The sequence below is a fragment of the Triturus cristatus genome, chromosome 11, assembly GCF_964204655.1.
Source record: "Triturus cristatus chromosome 11, aTriCri1.1, whole genome shotgun sequence".
NCBI lineage: Eukaryota > Metazoa > Chordata > Amphibia > Caudata > Salamandridae > Triturus > Triturus cristatus.
Genome location: NC_140594.1, coordinates 517,651,040 through 517,676,003, shown reverse-complemented (window position 1 = coordinate 517,676,003; position 24,964 = coordinate 517,651,040). Strand labels below are relative to the sequence as shown.

The window sequence follows — 24,964 nt, the reverse complement described above, 5'->3', positions numbered from 1 at the left end:
CCTCTCGCCAGGCACTGGCTATCTTAGGGTCTTGTCCGGAGTTTGTTTGCACTGTGACAGACGCTGGTTTGGAGAATGCCATGGACCCGGATAGTACTCTAAAGTCAAGGGAACCAAAGGATCCAAAGGCCTGTTCTAACCTGCAGTAGATTGAGGGCATTAGAAGTGATAAAGTGGCCGCATCAATGGCCGCAACAAAAGCACCAGAGGAGAAGAAGAAAGTGAAGGGGTGGATAATCCCCATAAGGACTACCCTTTGCTCACAAAAAATCAGAAAGTAATGCATGAGGATACCAATTTACATCTTGTAGGCAAGACCCCAGGAGGAACACCATCTAGGGACTCGCCTGCATTAGGCTGTCAGGAAATCCTGGCCGGCGGTGTCCCTGTTATAAGGGAGCAGGCTGAACTAGGGCAAGGTCTGGCCGTGCCTCTTCATGATTTAGTGATGTCAGGCTGCTCGGGTCTCTCACGACATCACCCCTTCGCAAGACCTCTGCAACTCCCTCGCCTCCTACTTCCACAACAAGATCGCGGACATACACAACAGCTTCAGCACTCAACCGACGCACGCCACGACCGCAGCAACGCCACCCACCACCACCCTCCGCGCCTGGACCCCGGTCAACACCAAAGACACCGTCCACATGATGAACTCCGTCCACTCCGGATCTCCGACCGACCCCTGCCCTCACCACGTCTTCAACAAAGCCGACGCTGTCATCGCACCCCACCTGCGGGACATCATCAACACCTCATTCGACACCGCCACCTTCCCCGAGAGCTGGAAGCACGCCGAACTCAGCGCTCTACTCAAGAAACCTACAGCAGACCCCACCGAACTCAAGAATTACCGCCCCATCTCTCTACTCCCGTTTCCAGCCAAAGTCATCGAAAAGACCGTCAACAAACAGCTGGCCGCCTTCCTCGAGACGAACGGATCCCTCGACCCATCGCAGTCCGGATTCCGTGCCAACCACAGCACCGAGACCGCCCTCATCGCCGCCACTGACGACATCCGAGCCCTGATGGACAACGGAGAAACAGCGGCCCTCATCCTCCTAGACCTCTCCGCGGCTTTCGACACGGTCTGCCACCGCACCCTAGTGCAGCGCCTCAGCAACGTCGGAATCCAGGAGAAGGCACTGGAATGGATCGTCTCCTTCCTCGACGGAAGAACATAAAGAGTCCGCCTACCACCGTACAAGTCAGAGGCCACCGAAGTCATCTGCGGCGTCCCTCAAGGATCCTCGCTGAGCCCTACTCTCTTCAACGTCTACATGAGCCCCCTCGCGGCCATCGCATGCCAACACAACCTCAACATAATCTCCTACGCCGACGACACCCAGCTGATCCTCTCCCTGACCAACGACCCCGCCACCGCCAGAGCCAACCTGCACGAAGGGATGAGAGAGGTAGCCGAGTGGATGACGACGAGCCGCCTGAAACTGAACTCAGATAAGACGGAGGTCCTCATCCTGGGCTCCTCGCCCTCCGCCTGGGACGACTCCTGGTGGCCCCCCGCCCTGGGCACCGCACCCAAACCGACAGACCACGCACGCAACCTGGGTTTCATCCTGGACTCCTCCCTCTCCATGACCAGGCAAGTCAACGCCGTCTCCTCGTCGTGCTTCAACATCCTGCGCATGCTTCGGAAGATCTTCTGGTGGATCCCCACAGAGACCAGGAAGACCGTCACCCAGGCCCTCGTCACCAGCCGACTGGACTACGGCAACGCACTCTACGCCGGAACCACCGCCAAGATCCAGAAGAGACTCCAGCGCATCCAGAACGCCTCAGCCAGACTCATCCTCGACATCCCACGACACAGCCACATCTCCGGACACCTAAGAGACCTGCACTGGCTCCCGGTCAACAAGAGAATCACCTTCCGCCTCCTTACCCACGCACACAAAGCTCTCCACGATCAAGGCCCGAGCTACCTCAACAACCGCATCAACTTCTATGCTCCCAAACGCCACCTCCGATCTGCCAGCCACGCCCTCGCCGCCGTCCCACGCATCCGCAGAGCCACTACAGGAGGAAGGTCCTTCTCCTACCTGGCCGCCAAGACCTGGAACTCCCTCCCGGCCGACCTGCGCCTGACCCAAGACCACCTCTCCTTCAGGAAGAAGCTCAAGACCTAGCTGTTCGAGCAGTAGCGGCACCCCCCCCCCCCCCCAGCGCCTTGAGACCCTACGGGTAGGTAGTGCGCTCTATAAATGTCTTTGATTGATTGATTGATTGATATGGTTCTTCCTGAGGGGGCCAGGGTGAGAGTGTTCACTGATATGTCGGCGCTTGCATCGCGTCCGTGGAGAGAGTTTGTTGGGCTAATTGGCCAATTTAAGAGCGCAGGAGCACAGGCCTCTATCGTTCTTCAGTCCAAATTGAAAGTTTTATGGGAGGCCAATTTCAACTCTGATCTACGCTGGAAGAAGCTCAAGTGATTCTACGAAAGACATCACAACCAAGTGGGAAGTAGAAAATTTATGTGGTGCTTTAGTCTGTTGTGAGAGGGAATATAGTTATATAAAGCTATATGCATTTGAAGTACAGTCAAGTCCAGATTTGGCATGATATTCTACCAATTTTACTAGGTTTAATTCCTTGTACTTTGCACTTTATATTTTATATACTATGCGCATCTTCACTTTGTACTTTTTTCCCTTATAGAAATATTTATTAAAGTTCTTGTATGCTGTAATGGGATAAGATGGCATTAATCTCTTTTTAGGGTCAATCGGTAGGTTAAGCCGGATTGTATTTCAGATTTTAAGAGGTTTTAGTAGTAAGGTTTCGCCGATTGCACGCTGCACTTTTTCTTGGCGGAAGTCTGTGCATAAGAGCGTTTTAAGTCTCCGTGAATTTGGGACATACCCAAGGGTGTGAGATGTGTTTTATAAAATACAAATTTGCCGGGTTGTTTTCTTTTTTTATAGCATTCCCAGTGCATTTATTTATTAGAGTACTAAGCTCAGTCTATTAACTAAAGTGTTTTAGGGCCGGTGTAGGCACAAGAGGAACATGCCCTTTATTTTCTTTTTATACTGCTATCACATTATTGAGGGGTTTTTTCATGGTTGCTTAAAGATGTAGACTAAGTAGCACTTGAAGGGGAGGGAACAGAGGCTTGTGGTGATTAGGCACCAGGTCAAGGCGCCCTTGATTGTTGGGAGGGATGAGGAAGGGAGTTAAGAGCCACTCCCTTCTCCAGGTGGGGTTGGGGTGGTGGGGCTTGGAGGACGTGTGGGATCGTGGGGTGAAGCAGCTAAAAAAGGGCAGAAAAACGGCATGTCCAAAATGGGTAAGGCACAAGATTGGAGTACGAACAGGTGCTGAGGGATTAGTTGCGCTATATATGTTAGCAAGAGGTTTGAGCCAACTTCAACCAGCAGGGCTATATGAAAGGGGGTATACTAAAGGGAAAAGTGTGATGAATATTCCTGTGTTGAGTAACTGTGCTATGTTTAAATTTGTAGAATGTCTCAATCGTTGAAGATAATGTTATAAAATGTTTGTGGTTTACTGAATGTTTGTAAAAGAGGGGCAGTATTAAAATGTATCACTCTCCAGGAAGTATTCCCAAGCTTATTTCACGTCAGCTAATAGGGCAGCATGGGGGGTGGGTGTTTTATTCTCATCTTCACTGGATTGGGAGGTGAGAGAAGTGATCCGGGATGAGGAAGCCAGGTGGATTTCCATTCAGGTTTTAGTCACTGGGAATTATCTCATCTTTGTAAACTATTATGGGGCAATTGTTGATGATATTAAAGCCTTAAAACAGATATATGATATGTTAATAAATGCTCGTGGCCTTATAGTTATGCAGTGGATTTTAACCTTATAGAAGATTTAGGTTTAGACACCTCAAATTAGGCTAAGCAACAACTAAAACCAAAGACTGTGACATTTCTAAAAATCATGAAAGAAGATTTTGCCTTAATAGTCCTTGGAGGGTAGATCACCCAGTTTTGACACTGTTTATGTGTTATTTTGCAAGGTTTAAAACAGCTTCACGACTTGACTTCTTCCTAGTAAATAAGCAGCTGGTAAGAGGAGAATCCGAAGTTTTTGCGAGCTCTTTCTTGGACCATTCGATAGTTTCCTTGGTGATACGCTTACACAGCCCCCAAAGAAACAACACCAGGTGGTACTTTGATAGAGCACTGGTCTTAAATCCAGTATGGATCACAGAAACTCAGGAATTTATACAGCAGGTTTTTAAAGAGAATATTGATTCAGCCCCAGGTTTTATGGTGTGGGAAGCTTTTAAGGCCTCGTTTCGGGGGATGGTGATTGCATATAAAGCAAACACATATAAGCAGAGGCTCCAGAAGATTGAATCACTACAAAAAGCTGTACACCGGGTTAGGGCAGATCTTAACACCATGCCCCTAAGTGACTTTGATCAGAAGATACTACAGAAGGAATTATTGAGAGCAAAAGAGCAATATTTTTTAATTTTTTTATTTTAGAAGTTATCTCTGGGAGTAAGGCATTGCAGTAGAAAGTCTACGAAAAAAGCCAGTTTGCAGGTATATTTTTAACATGGTCAACCAGAACACAACAGAGTAGGCATTTCATCTCACAAATAGGGGATCCTAGTACTGCAAATCTGAAAGGGGATAAAGACAGGATTGCTGAAATATTTGTATCCCATTTTAAGAAAATTTATGCTGAGGCCCAGATTGTAGACCTACAGGATCTCGAGAACCACTTTCCTGAACTCCAGTTACCTAAAATCACAAGATCTGATATTGCAGCCCTGAGTAAACTGATTGAACTTTTAAAATTGTTTGAAACTGTAAAAGGGATGGCTAGCGCTAAGGCGAGTGGTAATGACGGATTTCCGGTGGAAGTATATAAGACATTTTTAAATGAGCTCTCTCCTTTTTTAATATCCTTGTATAATCAAATTTTTGAAGGGACTCCCATTTCTGATAGATTTAAGGAGTCAGTGGTGATTTCATCTCGAAAAAAAGATAAGGACCCGAACGAGCCGAGCTCCTATCACCCAATAAGTTTCTTAAACGTAGATTTCAAGTCTTACATGAAAATCTGGGCAAATAGGATCTCGGGCTGTGCACAACTTGTGGTCCACGCGGACCAAACAGACTTCCTGCCTGTTAGAACAATGGCAACGAATACCTTTTGTTTGTTACAGGCGATTGATTATTTTTCAGTTAATAAAGACAAAGTGGCTATTTTAATGATGGATGCAGAAAACGCATTCGACCTCCTGGATTGGCAGGCCCTCTTTTTTATTTTAGGGAAGTTTGGCTTTCCAGCCTGCTTGATAGATATGTTAAGGGAAATTTATAATGGGGCGGTTGCAAAGATAATTGTTAATGCGGAATAGGTGGGAGAGGCGGCGAATAGACGTGGCACAAGACAGGGTTGCCCCCTGTCCCCTTCTTATTTTCTCTTTTTATTGAGCCACTCGCAGTAAAAATCTGTTCTAACGCATCAATCCTAGCCCCATTAGCGGGGATGGCAAAAATGAAGCTGTTAGCCAATGATATGATCTTATATTTGAAGGCAAATAAGGTAAACATCCAAGCTTGGTTGGTGGAACTTCAGGCATTTACAGCTCTGGGGCGATATAAAGTAAACCAGGCTAAAACAGAGCTTCTCTTGTTCAATTCTTCTAAGGTTGAACTCCCAGTAGGGCTTAAAGTTTTGCCATCTCGACCTATAAAATATTTAGGAATATATGTTACAGCTGACTTCTCCCAATTATTTCAACTAATCTATGGAAATACTCTTACAAAGATAAAAAGGCTTTTAGAAAGATGGATGTTACGACCTCTCTCATTAGTGGGCCTTAGTTTCCCTAGTTAAAATGTCAATACTTCTCTTGCTGGTATATCTGTTTTTAAATTTTCCTTTAAAAATACCAATCTTATTTTTCAAGTTGGATAAAGTTTATATGTGCAAAAAAAAACCTTTGTTAAACTTTCCATTCTACAATTAGATATAGAGCAGGGGTGGCTAGCATTACAAAATCAACCTCGGGTCTATGTTTGCCCACAAAAAATATTTTTGCATCTGACAATGTACATAAAGTAATGGAAGGACTGGTGTCTCTCGAAATCTCTTCTCTAAATGTGGGGAATGATCCCTTTAAGGACAAAAACCCTCACCCACCAAAGTGCTGCAAACTTCAAGCTTTGTAAAAACAGTGTACCTTCCTTGCATTTCTGTGATGTAAGCTTGTGGAATCAGCAGGACTCCCACTGTCCCCAGATTGATCCATTCTGGTGGCAGACATGAAGCCCAGCCACACAAGTAGCGTAGCATTTTTATCGGGGCAAGCGGGGGATCTGCTATGTGGTACGAATTTTGTTGTTCCCTGCGAATTCTGGAAGTTTACAGAGATGTCTATGTCTCTGGGTGGCTACCGAGCCCAGGTCTAAATATAGCAGGTGCTGCTACAGCTGGTTCCTCCACCTTGCATTTTGGGGATGTTAGATTTGAGGGTTTCCAGTTGGCATAGGTAGGTACCTGTGACAAATGGGGACCCTTGCGTCTAGTCAGGGTAAGGGGGTACACTCCTAAAATAACCCCTGCTCACCCCCTGCCGACATCAGTGGGCATCTGCTCATCGCCTTCCTGGTCACTGGCAAGTGACCCAGACTCTGTCCCCTCTGCTTTCAGGTTCTTCTCTTTCTTCGATCCAGGCTTGGATCTCTTCAGACACTTCGTATCTTCACGGCAGCAGCACTTCTTTGTCAGCTCCCATTGAAATTGACGACGAGACCCGACACCAAAAGACACCTATGCATCTGGCTTCCCTGGGTGAGGTAACACGAGTACTCCGGTGCTCCCGTGGGTGCTGACCCTAGAACTTCCTAAGTCCAAAAGGGTTTGGTCCTGACTCATTTCTAAGCATCCCTAATCTTTAAAAATCTAACCGCGACTTTCCCCATAGAAGCTAACGGGAGCTCGTGGCTGTGTTCACACACTGCACACGGCTCCCGTGGGTCACCTGTGTCACTACCTTGGGTGGTTCCTTGGGGTCCCAGCAATTCTCCAGGTTCTAGACCTTGTGTCTAGTTAAGTCATGGTTCTTATACCACTATTTTAGTATATGGTTTGTCTCGCCCCTAGGACCTGACGTGTATTTGTGCTATTTTACTGTGATTATTGAAGTAACTTATGTGTTTTGACCTCTAGTCTCATAAAGAGACTAGGAGGGTGTGTTTAGTAATAAATACATATTTTATATACCTGGTGTGGATATCTTTCATTTAGTGACTCAAGATATTATAGACAGGAAAAACAAGCTGCTTTACATTCCTTCAAGACTTAGCCTGAAGGCTGCTCTCCATAGCTACCACTAGGATAGCTTTCAATAAAGGTTGTCTTTAACCTATAACCAATAAGGGGTTGTTTGGACTGATACAAGGTGCCCACTAGAACTAGTGGACAGCATATATCAGGCCAACTTCTCACAGTGTCAATTAAGCTTATGAGTTGTAACACCTGAGCTGGGACCAATCGCCCTTCTTGAAGATAGTCACAATGATAGAGGCTGTCCAAGAATAGGGTAGTGGGAAATTGGTAAGATTATTTAAAACATTTGTTAACAATGGAAAACAGAATTCAGAATTACACTTTATAAAATCGATTGGCACACCATCCGGGCCAGCTGTTTTGCAGCTAATACTCAAGTTGATTAGCTTTGTCCTCTTCATTCGGGGTTACCTGGATACCTCTGTCATAATTAAGAATGAAAAGGAGTTGAGTCTCATTTGGTTTAGCAGCATGTCTTGCTAGGAATGTGACAGTTAACTGTGGTCAGAGTTTGGTTTACTGTTCCGAAAACTGATACAGTGGGCCAAAAGAGTTTGCTATTCTTCTTGTTTGCTACCAATGCAAGTGAATCCCGTTTTAGGGCTAACACTTCCTTCCACTGCCAAGTGATGTATTTATATTTCCTAAGTGGGTTTGCCACCCCGGAGGAGGTCCTGGACTTTGACGCAAGAGCTCTACATAATAAGCGGTTCACCCTGGAGCATTCATGGTTGAACCACCTGGGCTTTTTACTTACAGGTCGAGCTTTTTTTATGTTGGTGCACAGATTGTTATAGGCGCCAACTACCTGATGTTCTAGTTCAACTTCTACTAGACAGGCCTACACCAGCTCTGCTTTCCCCTTAATTATTTTAGCAAAGAATTGATATGGCTCCTGAAGTCTACAAACCAGCCTTAGATTATCTGATGAAGGATGGAGGTTACTTGCCCCAATATCTACTCTCAGTCACAGCTTTGGCAGCAATAAGAGTGCTACTTCGATGGGAATATGGTCCCCAAAATTTGCAGGGGAACTACCCTTCCATACAGCAGGTGCTCTATCAAATTGGGTAGGATAAAGAAATAATCAATTGTGGATGAACAGCCTCTGCCCCTGTAGAGAGTCATTTTCACCTACCACATTCATTACATTATTAAGATCATGGGAGGCAAGATAGGTCATCAGTTCTGAACCATTAGGGTTGGAGCTTGCCAAGGGGCTTACCAGAGTGCTAGCCTAAGCTCTAACAGAAGTACAAGTTGGATTAATCTGCAAGTTAAGTCTTACAATACAATCGCCTGCTAAGCAAAGGTGGGCCTGATGCCCTTTGCTTACAACACTATTTATGAGTAAAATGATATGCTCAAATAAAAACTGAAATTTCGTATTGGGGGTATGGTTGTATGATGGAACCCCGCAGGCATTTACTCCACACGCTTTTACAATGCAGTCAGTTGTCTAAAGTTCATACTAATTTGTAGAATCTACGCACTTGTTGGACAACATAAAGTTTGGGTGAGGTGCCTAGAATGATTCCAGGCACCCCTGTAAGATATGTTGGCCTGTAGACCAACTAGCTCACAGTACCACCAAAAGACCCCTTAATCTTTCCAGGGAGTGAATGGTTTCTGGCAACCACTGAACATGAGAACCCTGACCCCTCAAGCATCGTGGAAACAGATCAAAATCTATCCGATCAGTCACAAGTGATTACTTGTGCTCAGAGAAATGTACAGAATACACAATGGGACATTTGCAATATATTTATTGAACCAACATTATTCTTAAATAGATTATATGTGCTGTGATAATCAGTAGACAGAAGCAGATGAAGGTGATTACGAGCACCAGAAGTGTAAACAATAGATACTGTTGTGCCATGGTGCTGAAACTGTGCATATATACAGGCATATAAATAAGGCAGTAATCAGGCATACCCCTATGCAAACCCTACTCTGCGTGTACCTAGAGTGCGTGTAGGTGTGAAGACAAGAATCCTCCCAAGTGACAATCTAACCCTGTTACCTGGCAGGAGAGAATGTAGGAGCCCATCTTGGTCACAAACTGGATACCCTTCATGGAGATGTCAGACCATTGTGTGGTAAAGTCTAAGCATGCAGGGACCCTCAGTGTCAACTGAAGTGCCTCCTCTACTAATCTTATGGAATGCTCTTTATTTATAATAGGAAGCAGAGTTACAATATGCATATAGATTAGTGATGTTATGGATATGTAGATAGCCCTGTCGCCCTGTGGATGAAGATATAAATTACATTTGTACATACTGCATAGAAGTACATGGTACATGATGTTTGAGGTATTGTTATAATGTTGTGTGAAGCTAGATGTGTGAACAAAGTAGTTTCAGATAAACTAATCCAACATTTTGTGCATGCAAATATGTGCAAAATGTCACAGCAGAAATGTGATTGTGAAAATAGGACACTGTAAGAAAAGAGTCTCTTCGCCGCTACATGGGCCTAACCTGGCACATAACACCCACTCCTCATACTAATGGTCAATATATAAAAGCTATCTAAAAGCCAGCAAGCAACATTGAATTTGAACAAAAAAAAAGGTCTAAAACCACTTTTAAAACCATCTAAAAGCAAGCTTCCAGTGAAAATATTCATAAAAAGCCTTAAAAAGTCATTATACTCTTTAAAATCCCAAACACTCAGAAAGCCATGGTGCCTAAAAAAATAAATCTAAAGCTGTTTTGATTTGTTTTGTTTGAGAAACAGACCAAATTGTTCCCAACACACGGAAAAAGCCAATTGCTTTTGTATTGTTATGAGTGGTAGAAGCAAAATTGCTGTTGCCCACAACTGCAGACGATGTTCCCAAAGGTGCACCTCTAAGCAGGTTTATGGAGCAAAGGTGATTCCATCTAGTTCCCACAGTACCCGTTGAGTGAGGGACTGGATCCTGTAAGTGTATTGTAGAGCCGGTGTCCTTTTCACTAGGAGCAAAAGCATCCCAGAGTGGTTTAAAGAATGCATTCATTAGCAATGGAATATGCTGGGGACAACAATGCCCATGGGCCTTTAGGGTCCATCAGTAATTCAATGTCCAGTGGCGCAATCAATTGTGATCCTAGGCAAAGATCCAACACGTATTACTGGCTGTAAAGCAGGCAGTGGAATACAGGTTGTACGCAGTGAAGCCAAACTTGCCTGAAGGACAAGAACCAGTGTTCATTTAATTCTCGAAGCCAAGGTGAGCTGAAGCAGTGTACCATGCGCTCACGTCATAGCAGCACAAGCAGTGCTGTCTCTATTTCGGGTTGAAGTTGGACATCCATTGTGGAGCAGAAACATTTAAATCAAGGTTCCCACCACAAGTAGTAGAACAAGCAGAGCCCTCCAAAAACGCTTCCCAAGTATGAAAGATGATATAACTCCAAAAATCGTCTGAAAGGTGCTAACCAGTCTGGAGCCGATACATTGAAAAAAGTGCACTATTTCCTTCGTATCAGACATATTAAAGATACGGTGAAACAGCTTCCCAAAAGGCAGCTGAAAGTTGTGTGGAGTAGTGTCTGTATCTCAGACGAGGCTCTTGCAACCTGGAGCCCAAACATCTCTGTAGTTGAAGTTAAGGCCACATCTTTTTGAAAAAGCATGACTTTCAGTTTGCTCAGCGAATGAAACAGTGTGTTGGAAACATTTATCGAAGGCCATAGTGTTGCATCCCTAACTGTGCGAGTGGGTGTAAACAGTACTTGTGTGCAACAAGTGACTATGGAATTAACCGTTACCATATAAGCGATACCCGGTTCCTTTCCACAGCAACCATGATCATTCAGCATCAAATATCTCCTCTTCAAGAGCAGCTTGAAAACTGGATGATTTAAGGCAGCCGGTGAACCCTTCAGATACCAGGACAAATTCGCAACTGAAGCATTGCAATCCCCATGAAGAGAAATATAGCATCCTCACTGTCAGAAACACTGGGGAAAACATATGTGTCCCCATTGCTGCATCTAAACTTGAATGGTAATTCCCAGTACTCATGCACATAACCTTTCCCTAGTGCTTCGTATCTGCCTACCTGGTGGTACTGGAGACAATATTGGAATCGGAAAGTCATGACCAGTAGAGTGATGCAACCATGGATTATCTACTCTGTGGATGGTGTCTCAGCCATGGTAAAAGGTAATTGGTCTAGTTTTTCAATGTGCAACATGGTATATTTTGCATCTCTGCATACTATTACTATCTGTTATTCCATTAGATTATATGCAGAAAACACACTTGTACTACTGATGTAACATTAGGGCACGTCGCTAGAACTTAATGTTTGCAACGTTCAGCTTAGTATTACAATGGACCGTATTTGCGATTGTGCATGCTGTAATAGACAAGTCTTACTGTATTATGTCAATTGCAGAAGACACTATGTTACCCAGTGAATACATTCTGGATGATAATGTGGTCATACTGTTGTTAACCACAGCCAAATCCTTTTGTAAATTAACCCTGTTGATCTTGCGCAATCTCTCAGCAGCTTCCTGTTGCGAAGCTTTTCATAGCTCAGTGTATATTCCACGCAAGAAGCGCTTTTGACGTGGGTTCAGGACGCTAATTGAAAATCCCTGAGATCCATGTCATCAGAAAGAAGAGACAATTGTTGCTTCACCTGAGAACGTGTTGAGGTTTTTAGCCACTCAAGGCACAGCTTCCCAACACTATGTGATGTCACCACCCAGAGTGTTATGTTTGTACATATCGCTGATCAGGCCTATTGATTCTAACCCCTTTGGTATTGCCCTGGAATCTAGACTGACACCCATTTGTGTCAACAGGCTGTAGCAACCACCCCTTCCAATTGGAGTCTGATGAATTAAAAGAATCATTACGTATAATGGTATCTAATGTATCCTCACTTGAGTGTGTTAATTACTGCCGTTCTTGAAGCGTGAGAACGTAGGAATACAAGTTATGTTCAAATCCTTGATCTTGGCTATTCCAAGACAGGAAATGCATTGCACTGTTTTATTCAGGAAAATTATTTGGTGTGGTATGGGGCATGCTCTGAATAAGGCCTCCGTTCCCTGAAACTGCAAATCTCTTGTCCCCCAGATAGAATTTGTGTCTTTGGTGCCTTTCCGAAAGTCGAAACCTGGTACGGATAGTTGGGAAATAAAGGATTGCCGAGTATATCAGCTTGGTGTTTGTCAGCATATTTTTCTTTACGGGTGTAAGTGCATGACTATCATAATAAGAGCCTGGGTCTGATGTGTCAAAACCAGAAAAATAAGTAAACTTTGTGCAAATTTTTTTGAATTACCTATTGGCGGTGTTGGCCAGTTTTCCCACAGAGTGGAATTGTAAACAGCACGTGAGATACAAGCTTTGTGTAAAAAATGTTGACCATAATGCTGGTAACAACATGTTGCCAATGTGAGATTTACCATCATACAATTCATCATTAGAAAATGCAGCTGATTGCTCTAGATCTGCAAGCAAATTGTGCACAGTTTCAATGTCCCAAATCGTCAGAGACATTTCTGGAGGTGATGATATCATTGAAAGAAATTTTTAACAAATATGGAATTTTTAAAAGTTCAGTAGGACCATACACATTATACGATACCCTGTCCCACACTGTTCCTTCTGGAACTGCTGCAATGTTCACCAGGGATAGGTCCCTTAGTTGTGGAAGAGGTGTGGTGTTGCGGCCAGGGCGGCTGACTCCGGAACAGCGGGGTTTACAGTTCGATCCCTGGCACCGGAGGCAGGTTAGCCCAGCACCATGTGACTCTGGGCAATAGCTTTCTTAATCTTCCCGACTGCCCCCAGTGCCTTGAAACCCTTAAGGGAAATTGTTTCAGAACCAACTTCACAAGCTGTGCTGCAGCACGTCGTGGGAGATAGTGTCAATTCAGAAGTAGGATAAAAACATTTACCAAACCAATACAAAGGATCAGGAAAAGTAATCCAATTGTAATCTTAAGATGTATCCATGGAGCAACAAAGTATGTCTTTTTCAGCAAAAGATAGAGGACATACACTCGTAGCTTCAAAGGTAGAGGTGGTGGTGGTAGCTCAGGTTCACTTGAATCAGATGAGAAGTGGTCTTAATGCTCAAAGTAGGCAGCCTCTGTCCAGTCGATTTTTGGCAGCTCAGCAGTTTTTGTAGAACTGGGAGATGACTGTGTCATATTCATAATCACATAGACATCATCAATTTGTCAAATTGAGATTTCTGTACTCATTGACTGTACAATTGTAAATGTTTCAACAGGAAGAAGTATCACTTCATTGTTATATACAGCTTCTATTTGCAGAGGGGAAAGTTCTGCAGCTATTTAAGCTTCCATCTGAACTTCCTGGATGGTAGCAGCTACCCAGGAGCCCATGCGGCCTACTGTTGAGAATCGGCCATATAGTGTTGTTTTGATAGGATTAATGGAGACAAGCCTTTTATATCTGCGACCAGCAAGGGGCGGAAGAAAGACAGTCTAGTACCTTTGACAGCCAGGACAGGTACAGATACAGGTAAGATGGCCCAAATTCTTTCTTGTCCACAATTTTCTCTCTGACCAAGTACCCAATCTTTGGGACCCAGGCAGGTCGTGCTGATATGACCTTTACTTCTCCAGTGGCAGTGCGTTTAACTTGAACGTTGCTTTGAGTCCCCTGGAATTCATTGAGTTCCTATGAAACAACCAAACATTCATTGATATCAAATGGTGTTTCTGCCACCACTGTGCTGACATTATTGAGGTCTGGTACCCACATTCTCACACCAAGAAGCAGTTCATAAGCAGTACCACCCCCCAGGGATTTTATTGCCATGTTATTGAGGGACCTCTGGATCCCATATAGGTAATTTGCCCAACTGCCACCCGAGCCAAATACCCTTGCTGTTAAGGACTGCTTTAAGTCACGTTTCTCCTCTCAACTACCAAATTTCCCTCAGGATGGAGGGGGTTGAGTACCCCAAGGCCATACACAAACTTCCCATGGCTTCTTTGTAAGCCTGAGAGCTAAACATCAGGCCCTGTTGGAAGTTAGTGTGCCAATTGCCTATGTCCTGATAAAGACTCGCAAATCCTTTATAAAAGTTCGAGCGTCTGCCAAGCGCTGTGGCCAAACCCACAGGAATCTGGAGTATGAATCCACTGCCACCAAGATGTACTTGTAAGCACCATCTGAGTGTTAGGGACTGCAGTGATGCAAATAAACAACTGCTAGAGTTTTTTCTGAGATCAATAGAGGTGTTTGGGTTGGTCGTGCAATGGTTGAGCCTTTCATCTGTTGACAGATGTCATATTTGAAGCCAAAGTCCTTGGTCTGTTTTGTTACACCTGTCCACCAATAGTGCTGCTTCTACAAAGAGACTGTAGCAGTGACTCCTGCGTGTGCTGAGCTCAGACCCTTATGTGCAGCTAGTATTAATCCCAATCTGCCTTCAGTATTTGGTATTATTCTATCCCCCACTCCTGGAATCTGAGCATACAGAATGTTTTGTGCATATAACTTGTAGGAGAACTTGAGTGGCACACCTTTTGCAAGTGGGTGTCATTGCAAGCAGCATTGACAGCCACCATGATGTCTCTGACTCATCTCATACTAGAACAAGTGATTGTAGCAATGGCAGCAGTGAGAACTGTTGCCTTAGCGGCCTCATCGGCCATGGAATTCCCTTCAACATGAACACCAACACACTGATGACTCAATGTATGCATAACATGAGCCCATGGCAAGCTTTCTTTCAGCTTCACCACCTATACCCAAAGCAGCTTGTGCTTGATTGTGTAATCCTTGGAATCTCAAAATCCATTTGGCCCAAAGAGTGAAGATATTCATTATAGAACTGGAAACAGTAATGCTATTCACATACTATAAGTGTGGAGAATCCATGATCTGAACTCTGCAGTGTCAGTATCTGGGCTTTTAGTTCTGCCAGCTGCGCTGTACAATCTCCTAGGGACTGAGTTTGTGTTTTTTCAGGACGGAACATTCCATCATCCTGCACAGATCAATCAGGGTAAACATATCGATCTAGAGGCATTATTTCATTCAGCAGAGGATATTCTTGTTCATACTGCAGGAATGCTTGTATTTGTGTGTTTGTAATGTAGAATCAAGTCTGTAATCTACATCTGTTGCAGGGAGAGAGTTAGCCCATTGTATCCATCGTGGATGTAATGCTTTTGCATTTGGAACACTTGCTTTAGTAATGGCCTCTAAGGTTGGTACTGAGGTAACGACAAGTATTCGCTTACCCTGAGCCAGTGCTCTCTTTCTCTCTCACTACAGCAGTCTGTACTGCTGTGAGAATTTTCTCTGTGGGTGCAAAACACATTTCAGCGTTCATGTACAAATGTGATTTGGATGCAATGGGCACTGTATCACCTTCATTGAAAGCGATTTAGGTGTACCCAGTGGGTCCAGGGACAATGCAGATCTCCAGGTTAGTTGTGTTAACACGTGTGTGTGTAAATGCTTGGAAGCTGTCATGTCAGCTTGTACGGAAAGTAACATCTTTAGTATGTTGTGTCCAATGGTTGATTGAAAAAGCAGGTCTGAATAAATCGTCAAATGGTTTTACTTGCATAATCTAAAATGTATGTTGTACCAAAATTCAGGAATCCTGAAATGGATTGTAGTCTTTTCAGAGAAGTTGGAAGTTGGAGCAGTGCACATTTTCTAAAAAATTTACTGCCAGGCTTTTGCCTTCACTTCACAACTTCTATCTCAGAAACAGGACACTGAAGTGGCTAATTTTTGATGTTTTGTAATTAAATTTGTGACCCAGGTGAGCGCCCAAGAATTGTGTGATTTACTCCATCCAAGTGTTCCGTTAATTCATCGTCTGTCAGATAGATATCATCTACATAGGACAATGCCTCCTCATCAAAATGTAACTCTATTGCCCTGGCTGAGAACAGGCCAGGCTTCTTCTTATACTCTTGAGGTAAATAGCAAAATTGACGCTGTTAAGCTAGCGCTGAAAATGCTGTCAAATATCTGCTTTTAGGCGCTATATTCTGGCAGGAGAATCCATTTGAGATATCTTGTGTTGTTTTCTATTTTTTACGTACAATGTTATTCATCAGTGCAGCACCATGTGCATTTTGTACTGCAAATGTGAAATGTCAACGGATAGGAATATTAAAGAAATAAACGATCCAATTCAAGGCCTCACCCAAGATCCCAGAGAAATTAGAGATTGTTTTAAAAGATATTATTCTGATCTTTATACAGAAACTTGTAAAAATCAATCCCAAATCGATGACTACCTGGATACGGTTTTATGGACTCAGCTCTCTCAAACTGACAGAGATAGCCTGGCTGAGGCCCCGCAATGGATCGAAATCTTATTATCTATTAATAGTCTTCCTCCGGGTAAAGCAAGTGGGTTTGACGGAATTCCTTCAGAATTTTATGTCAGATTTAGCAAACAGCTAAAAGAGATTCTTACAATGTTAATGTCCCAGGTCTTTAACGGTGGACAGCCACCAGGATCTTGGGCACTTGCAAAAATAATTGTATTTCCAAAGAAAAACAAAGATCCAACCGAACTAGGGGCTTATCGTCCAATTACCTTAATCAACAACGATTCCAAAATTTACTCTAAAATGCTTGCCAGTCGGTTTGCCCCACTTATACATAAAATTATATCGGTTCGGCAACACGGATTTGTTCCCGGTAGATCTACCATCGATCTACCATCGATCATATACAGAGAGTTATTACTCTCTTTGACATGACCGAGGTGGCAGGAGACCCTATGGCACTGATATTACTTGATTCCGAAAAAGCGTTTGATAGGGTCTCCTGGCAATACCTATGGACAGCCATGTCAAAGAGCGGAATTGGGGAAAATTTTATTAATGCAATTCGCATGATGTACCTTAACCCAGAAGCAGCAGTGGTGATAAACGGGGACATATCAGAAAACTTCAAAGTAACGAGAGGAACGAGGCAGGGTTGCCCCTGCTCCCCATTGCTCTTTGCTATTTTCATAGACCCTTTTATTCGGAGGCTAGAATTAAACCCAGCAATAATACCTGTGAGGACGCCTCATGGAGACACCAAAACATTAGCCTACGCTGATGACATTGCCCTAACTACTACCAATCCCACTAACACTATAAATCTAATTGAGACAGAGGCTGACCATTTTGGTGAAATCTCAGGTTATAAATTAAATCAAAACAAAACTCAAATAGTTATCAATAATCAAATTAATTGTGTTGATGAACGGATTGTCGAAAACGCGACCTACCTAGGGGTAAATATCACAGCTAATCTTAATAATTTAGTCCGTTTAAATATTAATCCACTTTTGAAACAAACAAACTTATCATTGAGGAGACTACACAATTTACATCTGACAATTATCGGAAGGTGTAATTTAATAAAAATGGTATTTTTTCCTAAATTCTTATATTTTTTTAGAAGTATTTGTTTAATTTTTGACCAACATATTTTTACAGAACTGGATTATATCTTTTCTCGTTTTATCTGGGGGTATAGTAGTCCGCGAAGAGCAATGAAATTTATTAATCTACCCAAAGATAGAGGTGGACTCGCCCTACCCAACTCTAAAATATATTGGTGGGCCTGCACACTTAACTACAGCCGAATGCTACTAATCCCAAATCTAAATTTTGCATCTAGAGTTCCAACCCCACAAGAACTTATCCTCGGGGCCTCAACTGGAGACCATCTTTGGCGTTTGACCTATGACTGCCATTTTAAAAAAGTTCGGTTTAAAACCCTTAAAGGAATTTACACAGTTTGGAGTAACGTACGCAAAATATTGGGGATTGGTAGATTTTCGTACTATACAACTATCTACAGCAATCAAAACCTCCCCGCAATTTTTACAGATCCATGTATGAAACGTTGGGTTACGTCAGGAATTACAAAACTAGTTTTTTTTTTCAATATATCTGGGCTTAATACATTTGAGTCATTAAAGAATAAATTTCTATTAGAACATCGTGATTTTTATAAATATTTGCAAGTCAGAGACTTTCTGTTGAAAAAAGGGGGTGGCAACATAGCTTTTCAGACGATACAGATTATAGATATGATTATAAACAATAATACAATAAAAATTGGTGAAATCTACAACAATCTAATCACTAATTTACCCGATGATCTTGACAAACATTTTCAGATTTGGCAGGATAAATTAGAAATAACCAATAATTCTATTCAAACCGCATTTAACTTCTCGCAATCAATCTTAATCTCAACTAAATTACAAGCACAATTTTATAAGACTTTCTTTCAGTTATATTACACCCCCAAAAAGATTGCAAAATGGAGCTGTGGAAAGGGGACGAAATGTCCAAGATGTGCTCTCCCCGAAGTGGACTTAATACACATGTTTGCCACTTGCAAAGAACTCTATACTATTAAACGGGATATTTCGATCTTTCTCTCAAAAATTTTTGATAGAGATATCGAAATAACAACTGCAGAAATAGTTCTGGGCGTTGAGGGGGAGCTTCGTCCAACCCCAACAAGGGGATTTATATTTATTTCAATGTCAATACTAAGAATTTGCTTAGCGGCAGCATGGTTAAATTCACAACCACCCTCGTTTCAACCATGGCGTGCACGTCTACTTGCTACTTATAGCTTTGAAATAGCAATATATAGATGCAAAGGTTTGAAAAAGAAAAAGAAAGGTCTAGACATTTGGGATCCACTAAGAGCATGGATAGAAGGTACCGCATAACTCAGATTAAATGTAGCTATGTTATAACTTTCGTCTTTTTTTGTAAAATGTATATATATACAAATCAATTGTAAATGCCTGTAATCTGCTGGGTGGCGGGGGGGGGAGGCGGGTTGGGTGGGGTTTTGTAAAATAAGTCATAAAAGCTCAATAAAGACTTGTTTAAAAAAAAAAAGCAAATGTGAAATGTTTAAAACTAGACAGTATGAATTGTCCGGTTTCATTACTGGAAACAAGGGATTATTCAGCACACCACAGCACTCTGTACTGCTGTCAGAATTTATTCAGTCGGTGCAAAACACATTTCAGCGTTGGTATGCAAATGTGATTTGTATGCAATAGGTACAGTATCACCTTCATTGAAAGTAATATAGGTGTACCCGCTTGGTCCAGCGACTACACAGATCACCAGGTTAGTTGTGTGTACATGTGTGTGCAAATGTTTCGAAGCTACCATTTCAGCTTGTACAGAACATTAAATATTTGTATGTTCCTGTGTCCAATGGTTGATTGAAAAATCAGGTCTGATTAAATAGTAAAATGATTTTACTTGTTCTGCATAATCCAAAATGTATGTTCGCCCAAAATTCTAAAATCCTAAAATGGATTTTAGTCTTTTCTTAATGAAGTCGTTGGAGGTTGCAGCAGTGCACATTTTTCCATAAAATGTGCCGCCAGGCTTTTGCCTTCTCTTGACAACTCATATACCAAAAACAGGACAGTGACATGGGCAATTTTTGATTTTTTTAAATTACATTTGTAACCCAGGTGAGCAAACCCAAAAATTATGTGGTTCATTCCAGCCAAGAGTTCCATCAATTCCTTGTCTGTCAGATAAATATCATCTACACAGGACAATGCCTCCTCATCAAAATTTTCAAGTAACTCTGTTACCCGGGCTGAGAACAACCATGGGCTGTTTTTATACCCTTGAGTTAAACTTCAAAATAAATGCTGTGAACCTAGCTCTGAAAATGCGGTCAAATATCTGCATCCAGGTTCTATATTCTGGCAGAAGAATCCATTTGAGATATCTAGTGTTTCTTCTGCACAATGTTATTTATTTGTGTGGCACTATGTGCATTTTGTACTGCAAATATGCATGTGGAAGTGTTCAAATGTCTGTAGTTTAAGATTAGACAGAATGAATTGTCTGGTTTCATTGCAGGAAACAAGGGATTATTCATGGGTGAGGTGCAATTTTCTATTACACCCTGGTATTCAAGTTGGTATAGGATTTCCCTAATTTGTTTTTTAGCTTCATGGTGTATGGGGTATTGTCTCTGTGGTCGAGGAACTGATTTAAATGGATTTTCATGAGGCTGTGACTCATCATCCAACTCAGCAATTATTGCTGTATAATGCAGGAGCCAATGCTAACGCCCCCTCCTTGGTGTATGAATGTTTAACTGATTCTGGAACAAGGTCAGAGAAAGCCGGTATAATTACAGTTTCTTTTTCAACCTAAAGAATATTGTAACCATAGGTCAGGTTCTCCCAAAAGAGACCCTTGATGTTCCTTGGTATGTTTGCCTCCATTTAGAGCATTTTTTCATATAAACAATGTGGAACACTTATCCTTGTATCAGGTGTTTCCACCATGATATGCTCCTTCAGTGCTACTACAACCAGATACTCCATCAGAATCTGGTGAGCTATTGTGACTTCTGCCACGCTCTCCAGCATCGTCGCAGCCAATTCCCCATTCAGTCCTCAATAATCTGAGCATGTCTTATTTTAATTCCAGCTACCTTCTTTTTGAATTGAGGTTTTTGAATCTTTGGTTTGTCCTCTTTAAGGGTGTAGTCTGAAGTGGGATGTGTTTCCCTTTTTTGCTTCACGTGCTCTTCTGATCTGCGCTCTGACCGTCAACCTTTCTCCGAATGTGTATCGGATGAATCCTGAAAGGAACGAGAGTAACGTGTATCAGTATCCAGAAACCTGTCAGGTTTTCTAATGTTATCACGTTTCTTGAATTATATTTTTTGTCCATGGATTCCTGCTGAGGAGACCCACCTTGTGATTGTGTCTTATTTTGTTTATTTTTTTTTGTTTATTGTTCCCATTCTTCTTGGAAGATTCAGGGGCTTGTTTAGAGTTAGCCTTAATTACTCTTAACCTGTTGCTTCCCAGGTTTGGCTCCCAAAGTATCTCTACCTAGCGTAGAATAGGTTTCTTTGATAATTTCATGCAAATCCCGCTCTTGCTGCGCAGGAGTGAATTATCTCAGGCATTGGTGTATAGCCAATGCTGCTGCTTCCCCCTTTATGTTACTTAACATAATGTTTGATACATGGCAAAATTGTCCATCAGTTTCATTCCTAAGTCAAGCGCAGGTCCAGCCCCTTACTCATTCTGTACTTTTTTCAGTACCTCAGGCAGAACTGCTACTGAAGGGGTACCATGAGTTCTGGTACAAACTACTGCGAAGACTGTACCCCAATTGGCACAATCTTGCACCGGGGTAACCATCCAATCAGCAAGCAAATTGTTAATACCCTGTGTTTGTCCTGCAGTCCCATATAAGGAAAGAAATGCTTCAAGCTGTGATTGTGCTATCCAGAATGGGTTTTGCTCCCAACTAGTGGGAACCTTTCCTATAACGGCATTCAATATTTGAGGGCTGAAACCCATAGCAGTGAAATTATGTTGTGCTGCCTGAGCTGTCCGTGCAGGATTAACTGTGAGTGTTCACATAATGTTTTGCATGAGGTTTCAGTACATTTTTAATAGATCTTTGTATAGTGTTGTTATTTCTGCTGCATCTAGATCATCAAAATTAGCATGTGGCGTATAAGCAGCTAGGACCGGCCAAGTCGCTCCTTCATTACTGAGCGGCCCGAGTCCTACCTTTTCTATGGTATGGGGAGGGCGCCTTTAAACCAATTTATGTGTTCTTGGTAAATTAACTGAATTGTTATGACCACATATGGAAAATATTCCTCTGGTGTTTCATCTTCAAAGTAAGTGTGAAACAACTTTGTGCATGCATCCACAGCCGGGTACTTAACCTTAGAATAGAATACCTCTGTTCCTAATGCTTCATGTGCCTCGAACACTAAGGTTACGTCCCCACCCATTGATGGGAGGCGGTAATGTGATAATTTCATGGAAACTGCTCGTCTGCCATTGTCTGTAATATTTAATCTATCTTCTTGTTCTTCAATGTCCTCAGTTTGCTCGGTTATTGTTAAACAAAAAGGTAATTAATTAAAAGAATTTATAGAGATAGGGTGAACACAACATGGGAACTTTTTTATCCTACAAGTGTGAATTACCTACAGACAATACATAGGCTATACCTAAGCAGCTGAGGCAGATTTCTCCTTCCCACCACAGACGTCTCAGTTTTGAAGGTTAGTAGTGCGAGAAGCACAACTGAACTACTCAGATAGAGTATTAAAAAAAATAAGCAACCAACATTGGAGGCGTCATGTCATGTACTTCCTACTAAATCATAGGATTGGCGTATTTGTTGGACATCATAAACTCTGGGTGAGGTGCCTAGACTGAATCCGGGCACCCCATAGGATAAGTTGGCCTAGAGACCAACTAGCTTACAGTGCCACCAAAAGCCCCTCTAACCTTACCAGGGAGCAAATGGTTTTTGGCAACCTCTGAACATGACAATCCTGACCCCTTAGGGATAGTGTAAATAGATCAAAACCTTTCCCTCAGCCACTTAATTGTGCACAGAGAAATATACAAAATACACGGTGGGACATTTTCAATATATTTATTAAGCCAAAGTTATTCTTGTATAGAATAAATGTGCTGCGATAATCAGTAGACAGAAGCATATGAAGGTGATTACGAGCATGTGAGAAGTTGACCTGGTATATGCTCTCCGCTAATTAAAGTGGGCACCTTGCACCGGTCCAAACAACCCTTATGGTGATTTAAGAGGTTAAAGATAACCTTAGAAAGCTATCCAAGTGGTAGCTGTGGAGAATGTTAAGCAGCTTGTTTTACCAGAATGCAACCTTAATGTGTTGGTTAAATGAAAGGAGAACCACACAGTAGTTATAAAAATATTAGGGGTGGGCGACAGTTTCCGTTCCGCCCGCGGAAATTGCGACAATTCGACATTTTCGCGTTCCGCGCGGAACGTGAAAATGTCGAATTGTCGCGATTTCCGCGAGGGAACGGAAATTGTCGTCGAGTAAGTTGAACAAAAGCATTAATCAGCAGCACAAAACATTCGGGAGCTAGGTCGAGGCTGGGCAGGTGTGCTTTTCTCCCCATATCTACCGTCAAAAATTAGCTGTCCTTACCTTGATGGAGCTCGGCCTCTGTGCAGCCATGACTTTCTCGAGCGCAATCCCCGTGTAGTTCCTGACACCAGGAGGTTCTGTCGCCTCGTCTGCTGCTCTGATCGGTCTCTGGCCCTTTATAAACAAGCGGCATGTGAACTGCATGGAAGCCGGGCCCCACACACCAGCGGTGGGCAACGTCTTCCAGCCCTTTCCCCCACTGATGGACAGCTGACTCGAGGGGCCCGTCGGCGCCATGGTGTGCTGTGCTTTTCTCTCCATATCTACCGTCAAAAATGAGCTGTGGTCCTTGATTGAGCTCTGTGCAGCCATGACTTTCTCGAGCGCAATCCCTGTGTAGTTCCTGACACCAGGAGGTTCTGTCTCCTCGTCTGCTGCTCTGATCGGTCTCTGGCCCTAAACAAGAGGCATGTGAACTGCATGGAAGTCCCGCCCCACACACCAGCGGCGGGCAACGTCTTCCCGCCCTTTTCCCCACTATGAAACCCCAACCGGAAGCAAAATCTCCGTGATCACGCAAAATATCGCGAGATCGCGGAGATTTTGTGCCGTTTCGCGATATTTGGCGAAAGGCACTTCCGGTAATTCCGCCCACCCCTAAAAAATATGTATTCATTATTATAACACATATTAATTACCTCACAGTATCTGCTACATGCAGATAAACACAGAGCACACAATACTGTAGCACAGAAGCAATCGTAAGTCACACTAATACACAGTGGGCTCCAGGGGGAGACCAAACAATAAACTACAATAGTGGCATAAGAACCACGGCTCGAGTCAAGAGGTTGAAGAATGCTGGGACCCCAAAAAACCACCAAAGGTGAGTAAATAGAGACCCCCACGGAGGACGGGTGCAGTGTGAGAACACGACCAGGTGCTACGTACAAGTCAATGGGAAAGTCGTGGTTGCAGTTTTAGTGTTTAAGGACCCTTCCCAGTGGATTACGAAGAATCCCTTTAGAACATAGAAGTTTGGAGAGTCACCCCATCAGTGGATACTGAAGTACCCGCGTTACCTATCCCAGGGATGCCCGGTGCTTAGGGTAGAAGTGGGGTTGGAAACTGCCACCCTTCTCCATGGGAGTCTTCAAAGAAAAGCCACTGCTGGAAATAAGAAAAGTGTCTAGTGGAACCCACAGGTGGATTCTTGAAGGAAGAAACCTGAAAGCAGAGGGGACAGAGTCTGGGTCACTCAGGAGTGACCAGGGGCTCGGTAGACGAATGCCCACTGATATCGGGTGCTTCATGTGTGAAGAGGGAGACCTTGACTCTGCAGCCACGGGGACCAGGCGTCGTCAAGGATGACCAGGAGCCGGATGCAAGCTGTCTCATGAAGAATGTCGAGTGCTGAGGGGTCGGTGTCCAGCATGAGGACCAAAAAGCTTTGGCAGCGGCAACTAACGAAGAAGGTCAAGGAAGGTCAATTTCTGGCCCGCAAGGACCGGGAGACTCACAACAGTAAGGGGAGTCAGGGCAGGCCTGGAGCAACCAGGGGAGCCCAAGAAAAGCAGTGTTGTCCCTCAAGTGGACCCACAGGCCGAAGGCACAAGAGTTGCGAGGGGACCTCTAGCAGTTTCACAAAGTCTCATCTTGCAGGGCACAGAGTGGGAGGAGGCCAAAGCCTTTAATACCAAGGGCCCGATTCACAGAACTAACTTAAGACAAAATCCTAAAC

At 43.2% G+C, this 24,964-nt stretch overlaps 1 protein-coding gene across 1 annotated transcript in view; it reads left to right on the top strand.

Moving 5' to 3' along the window:
• The window catches only part of LOC146784501 (zinc metalloproteinase-disintegrin-like VLAIP-B), a 3,966,015-nt gene that overhangs the window by 2,600,294 nt on the left and 1,340,757 nt on the right, over nt 1-24,964 (top strand). The gene's annotated exons all lie outside the window — the stretch shown is intronic.